The sequence below is a fragment of the Harpia harpyja genome, chromosome 14, assembly GCF_026419915.1.
Source record: "Harpia harpyja isolate bHarHar1 chromosome 14, bHarHar1 primary haplotype, whole genome shotgun sequence".
In the NCBI taxonomy this organism is placed as follows: Eukaryota; Metazoa; Chordata; class Aves; order Accipitriformes; family Accipitridae; genus Harpia; species Harpia harpyja.
Window position 1 is genome coordinate 13,875,252 of NC_068953.1, and position 11,692 is coordinate 13,886,943.

At 45.9% G+C, this 11,692-nt stretch overlaps 1 long non-coding RNA gene across 7 annotated transcripts in view; it reads right to left on the reverse strand.

Annotated features, from left to right (window-relative positions):
- Positions 1 to 2,226: 2,226 nt before the first annotated feature.
- LOC128150612 (uncharacterized) overlaps positions 2,227 to 11,692 on the reverse strand; it is a 79,360-nt gene continuing 69,894 nt past the window's right edge. For all 7 annotated transcript variants that reach the window (XR_008238118.1, XR_008238116.1, XR_008238113.1 and 4 more), the window contains one exon: positions 2,227 to 6,076. This is a non-coding gene — a long non-coding RNA (uncharacterized LOC128150612). The remainder of the gene's footprint in view (positions 6,077 to 11,692) is intronic.

The window sequence follows — 11,692 nt, forward strand, 5'->3', positions numbered from 1 at the left end:
CCTGAGGGACTGATTTGGAAGGAAGGCAACATACACCTGTGTTGCTCAGCAAAGCAGTGATAGAGTGAAGTTGGCCCTGCATCTTGAGCTGTGGAAGATTTAGCATATATTTTCTCAGGCCACGGTCCGGATTGAGATGTAAAATACCCTGGCTGTTGGCTATCTGGTGGCATGTTGCTGTCATTGTCTTCTGCTGGAGCTGTTCTGCTTTACACAACTGATTTGCCATTCAGAGGGAGCAGGGACTTGTATCCTTCCCTTAGCCTAGGTGGATGCAGACAGCAATTAAGGAAATGTTTAGGCTGACCACCAAGGAAATCTATCTGCCAGCATAAAATAAGGAGGCTGTTGACAAATTTCCTGAGGATGCAAAAGGAACTTTTGTGCAACATAAAAAGTTAGTTCAGAAAATGTCACTAGAATATTCTGCTACATATCCTGTTGGTAACTTTACTGCAGTGACTCTGGCACTCAGAAAATCTTACGGTAATCCAGTAGGCTGTCTTAACCTTGAAAGGCCTAATGCTTAAAGTGAACAGGTTTATACAAATTCCATACCAGTATATTTCCATTTACAGCACTGAAATCTGCCCAGAAGTAGGATTTGTGCATCTGTCACAGATGAGTGTCAGCCTAGGAAGATATCACCTCATTGCTCTCTTTTTTAGGATACAGTTGTTGCTAGTGCTAATATTATGCACCTAATCCTGATTTTCCTTTTCTCCCCTTCCCTCCCCCTTTTGCCACTTGCTCTCTTTTTTCTTTGTCTTACCCGGAGGCGTCTTAGCCTGCCCACCCCAATCCCTTGCTCTGTAACAAGAGCTCCTCAGCTGCTTTGGTGGGTGATAGAAAGGGCATCCTGAATGTCACATCCTCAGCCAGCTCTTCCACTGATGTTTGCTGGGAACATAAGGAGTCTGAGTAACAGCACAACTCTGATACTCAGTGAAGAGCTGCTCACCCCCAAATAAAAGTTTGCTGCTTTACCTGTCTCTCTACTGCTCTGTTAGCTGACCTGTGCCACTCCTGAGTCTCACTCACTGTCATTTTGCTGAAAGCCACTAAGGCAGACTGTATAATCAGTCATAAAACCCCTTTATGCAGATGAAACAGAACATCAACTTCTCTCTCCATACAACGACTCTGAGCCCTAAAGAAATTCAGTCTCTGAAAGGAAGACCAGGATTAGGAGATAGGAAGGCTACCAAAACAGTCACTAGTTGCCTCCAAATGTCAAGTCAGTGCTCACTGGTGGCCACAAAAGGCAAACAGAGTATCAGGAATTATCAGGATCAACTGGGAACAAAACAGAAATCATTGTACCAGGCTCACAAACCACCTGCTATCTGAAGTTTTGGCCTGTGCAATTAGGAAGGGTACAGAGAAAGATGACAAAATTGGTGGGAGCACTGGAGAGACAAGCTGTCCGGACTATGATCTTTCACTTTGGGAAAGGAACAACAAATTCGGAAGATGATATGCTTACATAATATTATAAATAGTATGGAAAAAGTGAAATTGGATTTTCACCAAGCATCCAACGTGCACTCATGCACAAAATACCAGATGGACCTTTGCTCTAGGCTGATATGGCTGTCTGCTTATTCTCAGATTCATGAGACTATCTCTACATGATGCTTTTTACCTGCTCTGGCTTTCTCACAGCTGAGCAAGCTTTACAGATCCTTATTATTTTCACCCAGGAGATGGATGCACAGCTGCTGTTTCATATCCTCTCAAAAGGGCTGAGGTTAAGTTTTGTATGGCAGCTGGAAAAGCAAATTATTTGTAAGTAAAATTCTCTGAAGACCTGGGGAAAGGGAAAGAAGGGAGTAAAACAAAACCCTACTGTTTAAGAAAAGCCTGCTGTAGTCAGCAGTGTTCAGAAGCAGGGGATAATAATCACATAATGATCACAGCAAAATGTCTTTGTCTATGCCAGAGCTCTGCAAGACCACATTACCACTGCAGGAAGGCATACTGGAGCAGTGGGTAGTGCTAAATAGCTGCTCCCAGAAACCACAGCCACAGTTTTTCTCCACCTACCCCACCAGCTGCAAGCCTGGAGAGTCAGCAATCTTCTTACACTTACCTGTTCAAGCTCAGCCACTTCCACCTCCCTCTGCAGGAACAGGCTGGTTCCAATGCCTGGCATCAAAATTGCTAAAAATCCCCTTTTATCAAGTGCTGCTTATCAGATAACAGGTAGCAATGCAAGGGAGAAGATAGCTTGAAACAGCATCAGACTGTCTTTAATCAGGAAGCATCCTAGTGCTATAGCACCTATCTGAGGGAGTTTTGTCAAGCAAAAGAAAAGAAGGTGAAATTGCTGTTTGTTCTGAATGGGTTTGCTGTGCAACCAGTTTCTTTCGTACTAGTGACAAGGCAGGATGATTTTCCTCTGGAGATTTTGAGGGAATATATGCTAATTCCTCTGAAAATAAGTAACATCATAGAAGCATGGTGTAAAATTTAAGCTTGGCTGCAGTGAATTCCAGTACAGAAAGGTAGCTGCGTTGGTAAGCTCCCATCTAAGCCTTTGAAGGAACACAGCATCAAAGTCACCATCACACAGTTCATGCTTTCACAATAGCATTGGGTACCTTTGCTGCTCTCATTAGATTCCTTTAACCATGCAGCTACCCTAAAGCAGCCACACCATGGATTTCACAGACATTTTGAGGTGGTGTGTTCAAGTCAGGTGGGCACCCAGCTGTAGGATCATAGAATGGTTTGCGTTGGAAGGGACCTTAAAGGTCATTGAGTTCCAAGCCCCCTGCCATGGGCAGGGGCACCTTCCACTAGACCAGGTTGCTCAAAGACCCATCCAACCTGGCCTTGAACACTTCCAGGTATGGGGCAACCACAACCTCTCTGGGCAACCTGTTCCAGTGCCTCACCACCCTCACAGTGAAGAATTTCTTCCCTACATCTAACCTAAATCTACCCTCTTTCAGTTTAAAGCCATTACCCCTTGTCCTATCACTACACGCCCTTGTAAAAAGTCCCTCTCCAGCTTTCTTGCAGGCCCCTTTTACGTACTGGAAGGCTGCTATAAGGTCTCCCCAGAGCCTTCTATTCTCCAGGCTGAACAACCCCAACTCTCTCAGCCTGTCTTCATAGGAGAGGTGCTCCAGCAGACCACAGATGGAGTAGATGGACAAAACCCTTTGAATTTCTCAGGTAATATTTGGTCGTAATAAATGAGAGGAACCTAACTTCAGAAGCATGTCCAAACAAAGCTGCTTGTCACTGAGTCTGTCACCTGTGTGACATAGTGTTTAGAGACAGTTGGTAACACACCAAACATTGATGTGTACATAAACACTGAACAGATGTATATAAATTCTATGTTATGGAATATTAACAGTGACTGTAAATACAGTGACTGCTGGAGACTAGTCACCCAGCAAGCTGATGAGGCTGAAGCAGGGCGGAATAATCACCAGTAATTACCTACCACATGCAGGGTTGACTTCATTTCACCTTAGCTCTGATGTGTGCTCAGAGGAGCAGCACATCCATGCAGACATTCCTGGTCCCTCCGGTGGCCCTGAGCACCTCCCAATTCCTGGTTGGGGCATCAGGGAGCCTGAACACCTGAGGAGGAGCAGCTGAAGTGACCTGTCCCCAGGCACAGGAGACACTGCTATTTGAGTAGGCACCTGAGCCTGCCCTCCAGGCCATCGACCCACAGGAATAGGTTTCCTACTGGAGCAGAAGCAGAGCAGTTCTGAGCTCTCTCCAGCCTCCCAGGGCTCACTAGCACAGTGTGCAAGGGAATCCTTGTTAAAGGGGATGTCTGCTGTATCCTGTGAACATTACAGGCTCCATGCAGGAGGACAAGTAAGTCACTGAGACCTGAGAAGGTCAAAGGCTTCTTAGGCTTCATATAGAGATAGTAGGAATGCGCTTGTGCTTCTGTCTCCCATTATTGGCAGTGACACAGAAAATGCATTGCTGTTTTCAGTACGGTTTCCCACGTGTGCCTTATTTAGTTTTGCTCTAGTCACATGACATTTTTCACCAACTTGAGGTGGTTTGTGCTCTAGAAGGCTTCACCACATGGGTGGGACATCATGTGGAGGGTGGGTATCTGGGGAGATTGGGATGATGAGAAATGTCTCAGGTGTGAGAGTCTACATGTTCCTTTGATCTCACCCAGTACAGCCATTCACAGAATCACAGAATGGTTTGGGTTGGAAGGGACCTTTAAAGATCATGTAGTCCAACCTCTCTGCCACTGGCAGGGACATCATGTAATCTTATTTCCTTCAATGTTATGTTATGGTCAGAAATAACACACAGTGGTGATGTTAGGCTGCTGTTCACTATATCATGCACATATTTTCTGACAACTGGTACCTAGTGGCTCAGAATGAAAAAGGTTTGTACCAGATCCCTAAATTCCTGTAATGATGCCAGGGAAATGCTTACCAGCATACAGTTACCACCGTGAATGTGTCCAGCCTGTGGTAACAAGAGGACCCTCCTGTACTCTGCCTGCCCTGTTGCTCCCCACCTGATGGAACTTCTTTCTGATGTGATGTGATGCACCTTGCTGCCCCAGTGAGCTCCACAGTTCTCTGACTCTGCCTACATGTCACGTGGTTCTTCAAGGACTGAAAGCTACCAAAACCTACTGCTGCTGAGGACATTTCCAGATGACACACTTCAGAAGCGGTATTCTGGAACTGGTGTTCTGGAGGGATATGCTTTGACAGGTTGCATGGAATTAACTGTCTCCAACAATGCAGTGAGAGCAAAGATTCATGCCCAGTGGTCTACTCGAGAAAAGCTTTTTCAGGACTCCAGGAAAATTTCTGTTTCTTAGCACAAGACATGAAGCTGCAGATACCTTCTCTGCTTAGGTTTGAGCAATTGTCTACTTTGGATGGATAGAGGAAACCTCTACATTAAAGCCACAGACATGCTGTTGCAAAGGAACATCTGGAGGTCTTTAGTTCAGTCTCCCACTTCAAGCAGATCTATTGCCAATGTTGGTCAGATCAGTCATGGCTTTGATTAGCCAAGCTTTTTGGACAGAGGCTTCACAACCTCTCTGGGTAGCCTGTGCCATTTATGCATTACCCAATAGTCAAGTATTTTCCTAATGTCTAACTGGAGACTTTCAAGCAACAATCTGTGGTCATTGCTCCTTGTTACGTTGTCTGCTACTCATGAAAAAAGCTTGGCACATCATTGTCTTTGTAACTGCCCCTTATGTACATTAGGCCTTTTTTCCTCAGACTAAACATGCCCTCAAACTCTCTTCATAGCACAAGCTTTCCAGACCCTTGCCCATCTTGCTAGCCTTCTGCTGGACCCTCTCCCATTAGTTCACATCCTTTTTGAACTGGGGAGCCTAAATCCGGACAAACCGTTTCAGATGAGGACTCACCACTGTCAAGAAAAAGGGATAATAGCTTCCTACAATCAGCTGACCACACTTCTAACACCTTGGTACTTGGCTCATCCTGTTTGCAGTGAGAGCACTCATATTTATATCCACCATAACCCCAAAGTCCTTCCTCTCAGAGGGCAGTCTGTTCTAGGTAGAGGAACAGAGGGCCTGAGAGTAGTTCCCAGGGTGAAAGACTGGGCACCACCAGACTACAGTAAATGATTCCTTTTCCTACTGCTAAACCTCCTGCCATGCAGGTACATTCTCTTGTTTCCAGTTCATGAGCTTGACAACCCTGAACACGCATGAGAGGGAGGTTCTCACTAGCCAACATACAGCAGTCTGTAAGCACTTCCACTTCCCCTCTCCAGTCTGGCTGTGCTGCCTAGCTAAAAAATACCTTCTTACTCCTTGTCTCTCAGCTAACCACAGGGACCAAGAGAAGAAAATATGCATCTTAAGGGCTAGCAGAAAGGGAGGCAGCTGCCTGATCTCTGTCTCAAGGAGGATCTATTTTCAGCATGACTGAATCCTTTCTCCTCCATGGGGAATGTGTGCCTTGCTGACACCACATCGCTGAGCAGGACAGTCTGTATCCAGAGATGGCTTTCAGTCTTCCTCTTCTCTTTTAACTGTGCCGTGGTTTCCTTCTGGTCCCAGTGGACTCCAGCCCTGCAGTGATGGAAATAGGATTGGCAGAACATTAATGGCTTGCAGGAAACATTTCTTCTTTTTGCATTGAGGCACCTGCACTTCTTTCAACAGATCCCTTCCTGGACAGATTTCTCCTTGGCTGTGCCCGGATACAGGAAACAGGGCAGAGTTTTCCCTGGTGTAACTCACTGGGATCTACAGAGTTAAACTACAATGAAACCTGGATCATCTACTTCAGATCAGAGACTGCTTCTTTGTAAGAAGCTTTGTAAGAAGCCACTATGCCAGTGTCATATGATACCTGGGTGGGATAGATGAGATTTATAAATTAAAACAAATCCAAAGCAGGTGCTCAGTAGCTTAGAATCCTTTTCGGGGATGCTTATGCCAGCTGACCAAACATTTCACTTTTCTTTTTGTGAGCTTTATGTCATACGCTAAGACACTGAACACTGAGTTATTCTCCCAACCTTTTTTGCACTTTCTTCTGCCTCCTCTTCTAGCCTCCACAAACTTAGTCCAATTGTCAGGTGTCTTTTCCCTGTAGACATTCACTGAGAGTTCATATACTACCCATGTTCACAACACATGCTGTTCCAGCTGCCATCGCTTTAGCTCATAATTTCCTTCAAAAAGATATTTTAAAAACATCTGCTGAAAACACCGAATGAGTTCTTGTTTTCCATGTTTTATTTAGTTAATGCAAAAGGGAAAAAAAAGAGTTTGATCCAAATTTAAAGTTTTCAAATGAAAGTAGTCAATGTTTTAACATTTTATCTTCTTGTTCTGACTGTCTGAAAGAGTTTTTCTACTGATGGTTCTTCCAGAGGGGTTGCTAGAGTAGCCTTGATATTCAGTTTGAATGGCACTGGACTGTTTAATGCTGAATTCAGTCAGGCCCCTTCACCCCTGCTGGTCTAAGCCACCAGGATTATTTTTGTATTACAGTGCAGCTGACAGAAAAGTAAGCAGACACACTTGGTGTCATCTATAACTGCTGCTTCATGGTGGAGGTAGTATTATTTAATGTAAAGTATGTAAGTCTTAGCTGAACTCAGTATATAAATTGTTCTTAGCATGAGGGCCAGATTTCCAAATACAACATTCTGGAGAATTTGGCTAGATTTCAGTAATCCTTCAGACTCTTGAATGATTAATACCAAGCACCTTTCAGGGATTTCACTCCAAGATACCAAGCAAACCCCACATACCCATAGTCACATGGTGCTAACTTTGGGGTTTATACTGGTTCTGAGGTACTAATACAGAGCTATTAATGTAGACATAGGTCAATACTTCTGATGGGCACAGAAATTCAAATTAGGGATCCACAGTAACAATAGTTTCTTCTTCTCTGAACTTAAGCCAGCATATATATTCACACCGTGGATTTGCGTATGCCCACAGAAACCTTCAGCCAAAGTAGGACCTCCTCCAACACTTGATGCAGGGCTAGGTGGGACAGTATGTCCTGCAGGCCCTCTACACCCTGGGCAATCAGGCAGCATTCCCAGTCTTTCTTGTAGTATGTGACTGACCGCAGTTTTCTGAGTTCTCTTGTGTAAATCCTGTATCATTCCTCTGTATGCAAGGTTGCTTTCCCTCCTAAGGAGGTGACCACAGACATAGCATGCCTGGACTGTCAGAGTCCAAGGACTGCAGTCTAAGACCAAGGAGAACAGATTGGCAGAAAGTTTCTTCCCTGTTGACTCTGGGGACAGAGAACCTGCTCCTTGCCATTTCAGTGGAATAGCTCTATAGCTGCTATTTCTTTGTGTCAAGGAATGTGGTGATACTTTCTGGTGATAGGAAAGCTGCCAGATTCACACCTTCAAGATAATGATGCTAGTTATTCTGCTGACTAGGGTGCAAGCTCCTACCCCTCAACCTTCAGGATGCCTATTTCCACGTGCCTGTTATAGCCCCATATTGAGAACAGCTTCAGTCAGAGTGGGCCAGAACCACTATTAGAACTGGATCCTGCTGGCTGGTAGTCCTACCGTCCAGATTCTCCTTGAAGGACTAAGCAGAGACCAGCTTCAGTGAACTGGATAGTCCAATATTTGAGCTAGTGAATGCCAAGTCCCTGAAGTAGATGGCAAATGGTTTGGTCTCTAAGCCAGCATATGTATTCTTGCCTCTGTGGACATTCTATTGAACCTACAGACATCTCACCCTGTTTGTATGCAAAGGACAGAGTTTACTGGGGGAATGTAGAGGTGCCTGTGCACTTTAGTTGCTTTGCTTTAATGTCACAAAGGGTCTTTAAATGGAAGTTCACACATGATTTAGATAACTCAATTAGCAATACTGGTAAACGTGGCAGTAAAACTCGAAGTCTTTGTGATTCTGCAATTTCTAGGGCCCGTTTAACATAGAGCGTTTTCTATGTTGAGGGTAGTGTGCAACTGAGTACTGGTTAGGCAAAACCCAGAGGTCAATACCGGGTCCAATAGTGCAAAGGAACTGCAAAGCCCTGCACATGGGGAGGAGCAACCCCATGCACCAGTATATGCTGGGTGCTGACCATCTGGAAAGCAGCTTTGCAAAAAAGGACCTGGGGGTCCAGATGGACACCAAGTTGAACATGAGCCAGCAATGTGCCCTTGCTGCAAAGAAGGTGAACAGTGTCCTGGGCTGCATTAGAAGTGTTGCCAGCAGGTCGAGGGAGGTGATCCTTCCCCTTGACTCAGCACTGGTAAGGCCACACCTGGAGTACTTGTTCAGTTATGGGCTCCACAGTACAAGAGAGACATGGTCATACTGGAGAGAGTCCATCAAAGGGCCACTAAGATGACTGAGGGACTGGAGCATCCTCCCATGAGGAAAGGCTGAGAGAGCTGGAACTGAGGGAGCCTGGAGAAGAGAAGGCTCAGTGGGATCTCATCATTGTATATAAATACCTGAAGGGAGTGTGCAAAGAGGATGGAGCCAAGCTCTTTTCAGTGGTGTCCAGTGACAGGACCAGAGACAATGGGCACAAACTGAAACACAGGAGGTTCCCTCTGAAAATCAGGAAACACTTTTTCACTGTGAGGGTGACTGAGCACTGGCACAGGTTTCCCGGAGCTGTTGTGAAGTGTCTGTCCCTGGAGATATTCAAAAGCCATCTGGATAAAAGCCTCTCCTTCATTGCTATGCCCTGCTTCACAACCGTTTTCTGAGATTTGGACCATTTTAAAAAAAAGACTAGGTTTCTAACACTGGCTTATGGGGACATACTGACCTTCAATCCCCAAAGCACTGCTGAGTGACTGTCCACACCTGGAGACACCTCAACTTACTGGCCTCTTCCCTTTCAAACTAGATGTTCCCTCGGCTGACTGCATGCCCAGAGCTGCCTGGCCATGTGCCTCACTCCTGCTTGTTACACAGCTAGGTCCACATCCTAGACAACACAACAGCAAAAACCCAGGAGAGGTCTACTGAGAAGATTGGCTTTGTCATTGGCCACTGGGAAGTCAAAGATTTTCAGTCCCCAAAGTCAGGTGATCTAGCCCAGCCCCCTCAGCTAGATTCCTCATATAGCCCCTGGCACATCTTGAGGGCACTTTGTCCTAGCCTGACAGCACTGCATAAGGCTTGCTACCTACTGCTGAGAGCAGGGTCCCACAGAAAAGTAACAGCAGCTATTTAATACTTAACCTGCTGCTGCCAGAGGATGCTGCCTTTACAGTGCAGATATTACAGCTTCTCTGGGAATGGGAGACCAGAGCTCCCTCCCCAAGCTGAGGGGAGAAAGCCCCCAGCTGTCACAACATGGGAGAGGCCTCAGCCATCCCTTGCTCTTCTTGCATGGTCTTCTTAACCCCGGGCTCTGAGCTGCCAAGACCTTTCTGTCCCCTCCTCAGCCAGGACCGATAGCCACTGGGCTGCTGGACACCACGTGGCACCCCAGCACGCCGGGGACTCAGCTACAAGAGCCCCTCAGAGCAATGTCTGCTGGCCCCATGCTGGGGAGCACAGTTGCGCTCTGGGTCCCGCTGGAGGGAGGTGCCCCCGCCAGCACCCCTTGGTGCCTGGTCCCCAGAGAGGCAGGACTTCAGATGCACCCCTGCGCTCACCATTCCCCACTGGCTGGCTCTGGGGTCCTCCTGGGCAAGGTGCAGAGTGTTTCCATCAGCCTTCCCATGTCCTGAGCATGGAGCTGAGCAGTGAGCTCTGGGTTTGGGCTCCAAAAAAGTGGGCACTGCAGTGCTGCAGCCCTCCTTGGAATGGGCTTTACAAGCACAGGACATTGCCTGATGCTGGATATTACATCAGATTGATGCACCATTTTTCTAACTCTGCCCATATGTTATCCACTGAGCTCTTTTAATAACCCAAATGCCAATGACCAGGGGAAGAATGTGTTTAAATCTGACAGGATTTAAAGCAGCTCATATGACAGTGCCCTCTTCCTAAAACTAGATCAGTCTCTCTCCAGGGCTACTAGCAAATCCCCCTTCCCCCTACTCTATCAACATTGTACAGGTATGTCTGCCACTCCCAATGCTCTTGTAAAGGTATCACTGTGTTTTTTTGAACTGTGCAAATGTGTAAGTGTGCAAGATATTTGTGATGAAGTGCTGGACTGAGGATGTATCGGGTGCAGAGCATCTGGGACGGCATGCTGAGGTGATGTGTTTGTGCATATGTCCAATTATTTGTATAGGTATGGCTGACTAGAGGATTTTTCGATCAGTTGTAGGTAGGAAGAAAAACTGTGGGAGCCATTCCTAGATCAGAGTGATCTTTCCTAGGGTTATAGGCATAGGAACAGCTGGATAAGCTAAGAAGTTGCCAGCAAAAGAAGGGAGCATCTCTTGCTCACTGGCACTGACCTACAGATCAGAAGTCTCAGCAGATATAACCCTTCCCATTGAAAAAGATTGTGCACAGGATCACAACATTTCTTGGAAAATCTCCCACTTGTTTGCAATCTGAAGTGTATACAGAGAGGCACACGTGCACATGCCTCTGTGTGTGTGCGTGCATGTGCACACTCTTCCTGATATCCCTGAAGGTGCCGCACATCTCTGTCAGAGGCACCAGCTTAAAAGCCCAGGTAGAACCCTCTCACTGCTGCTGATCACCCTGCTGTGCTTGCAACTTTCATGAACTGTTATACATCTGCACTTCTACTTTCAGGATTTTACCATCACAACTGCCAAAAGCTTTTAATAATGCTAATTTATCTTTTAACATCCTGTTTTATCTATTGTACAGCTGGGATATCTGCAGTGCAGACATACCAAGCAATCCACCCTGGGTCATACAGTGAGTCGGTGGGAAAGCCAGCAATAGAATCCATAAGTCCTGCATCCAAGTTCTCTAAGTGCCTTGACTAGTCCAGATTCCCTCCTTAACACCCTTGTCAGATTGTTTATAGGAGATGTATTCATATAGTCAGTAAGACATCAAAATTTTCTAATTATATCTAGTCATGTCAAATGACAATTATGCCCTTAGTTCAGTTTGCCAGACAATGCTTTACCAAAGAAGGTTTGCCAAAAATTTTTTGACCGAAGAAAGAGTAGGCATCTGTAGCATCTGCAGACTAGATCGTATAAAATGTCCCTGCGACAAGTCTGCCCTGTCTCCACGGAAAGCTTCAAGGTAAGTGTATGGGGTCTGCAGGCTTGCAGGAAAAGG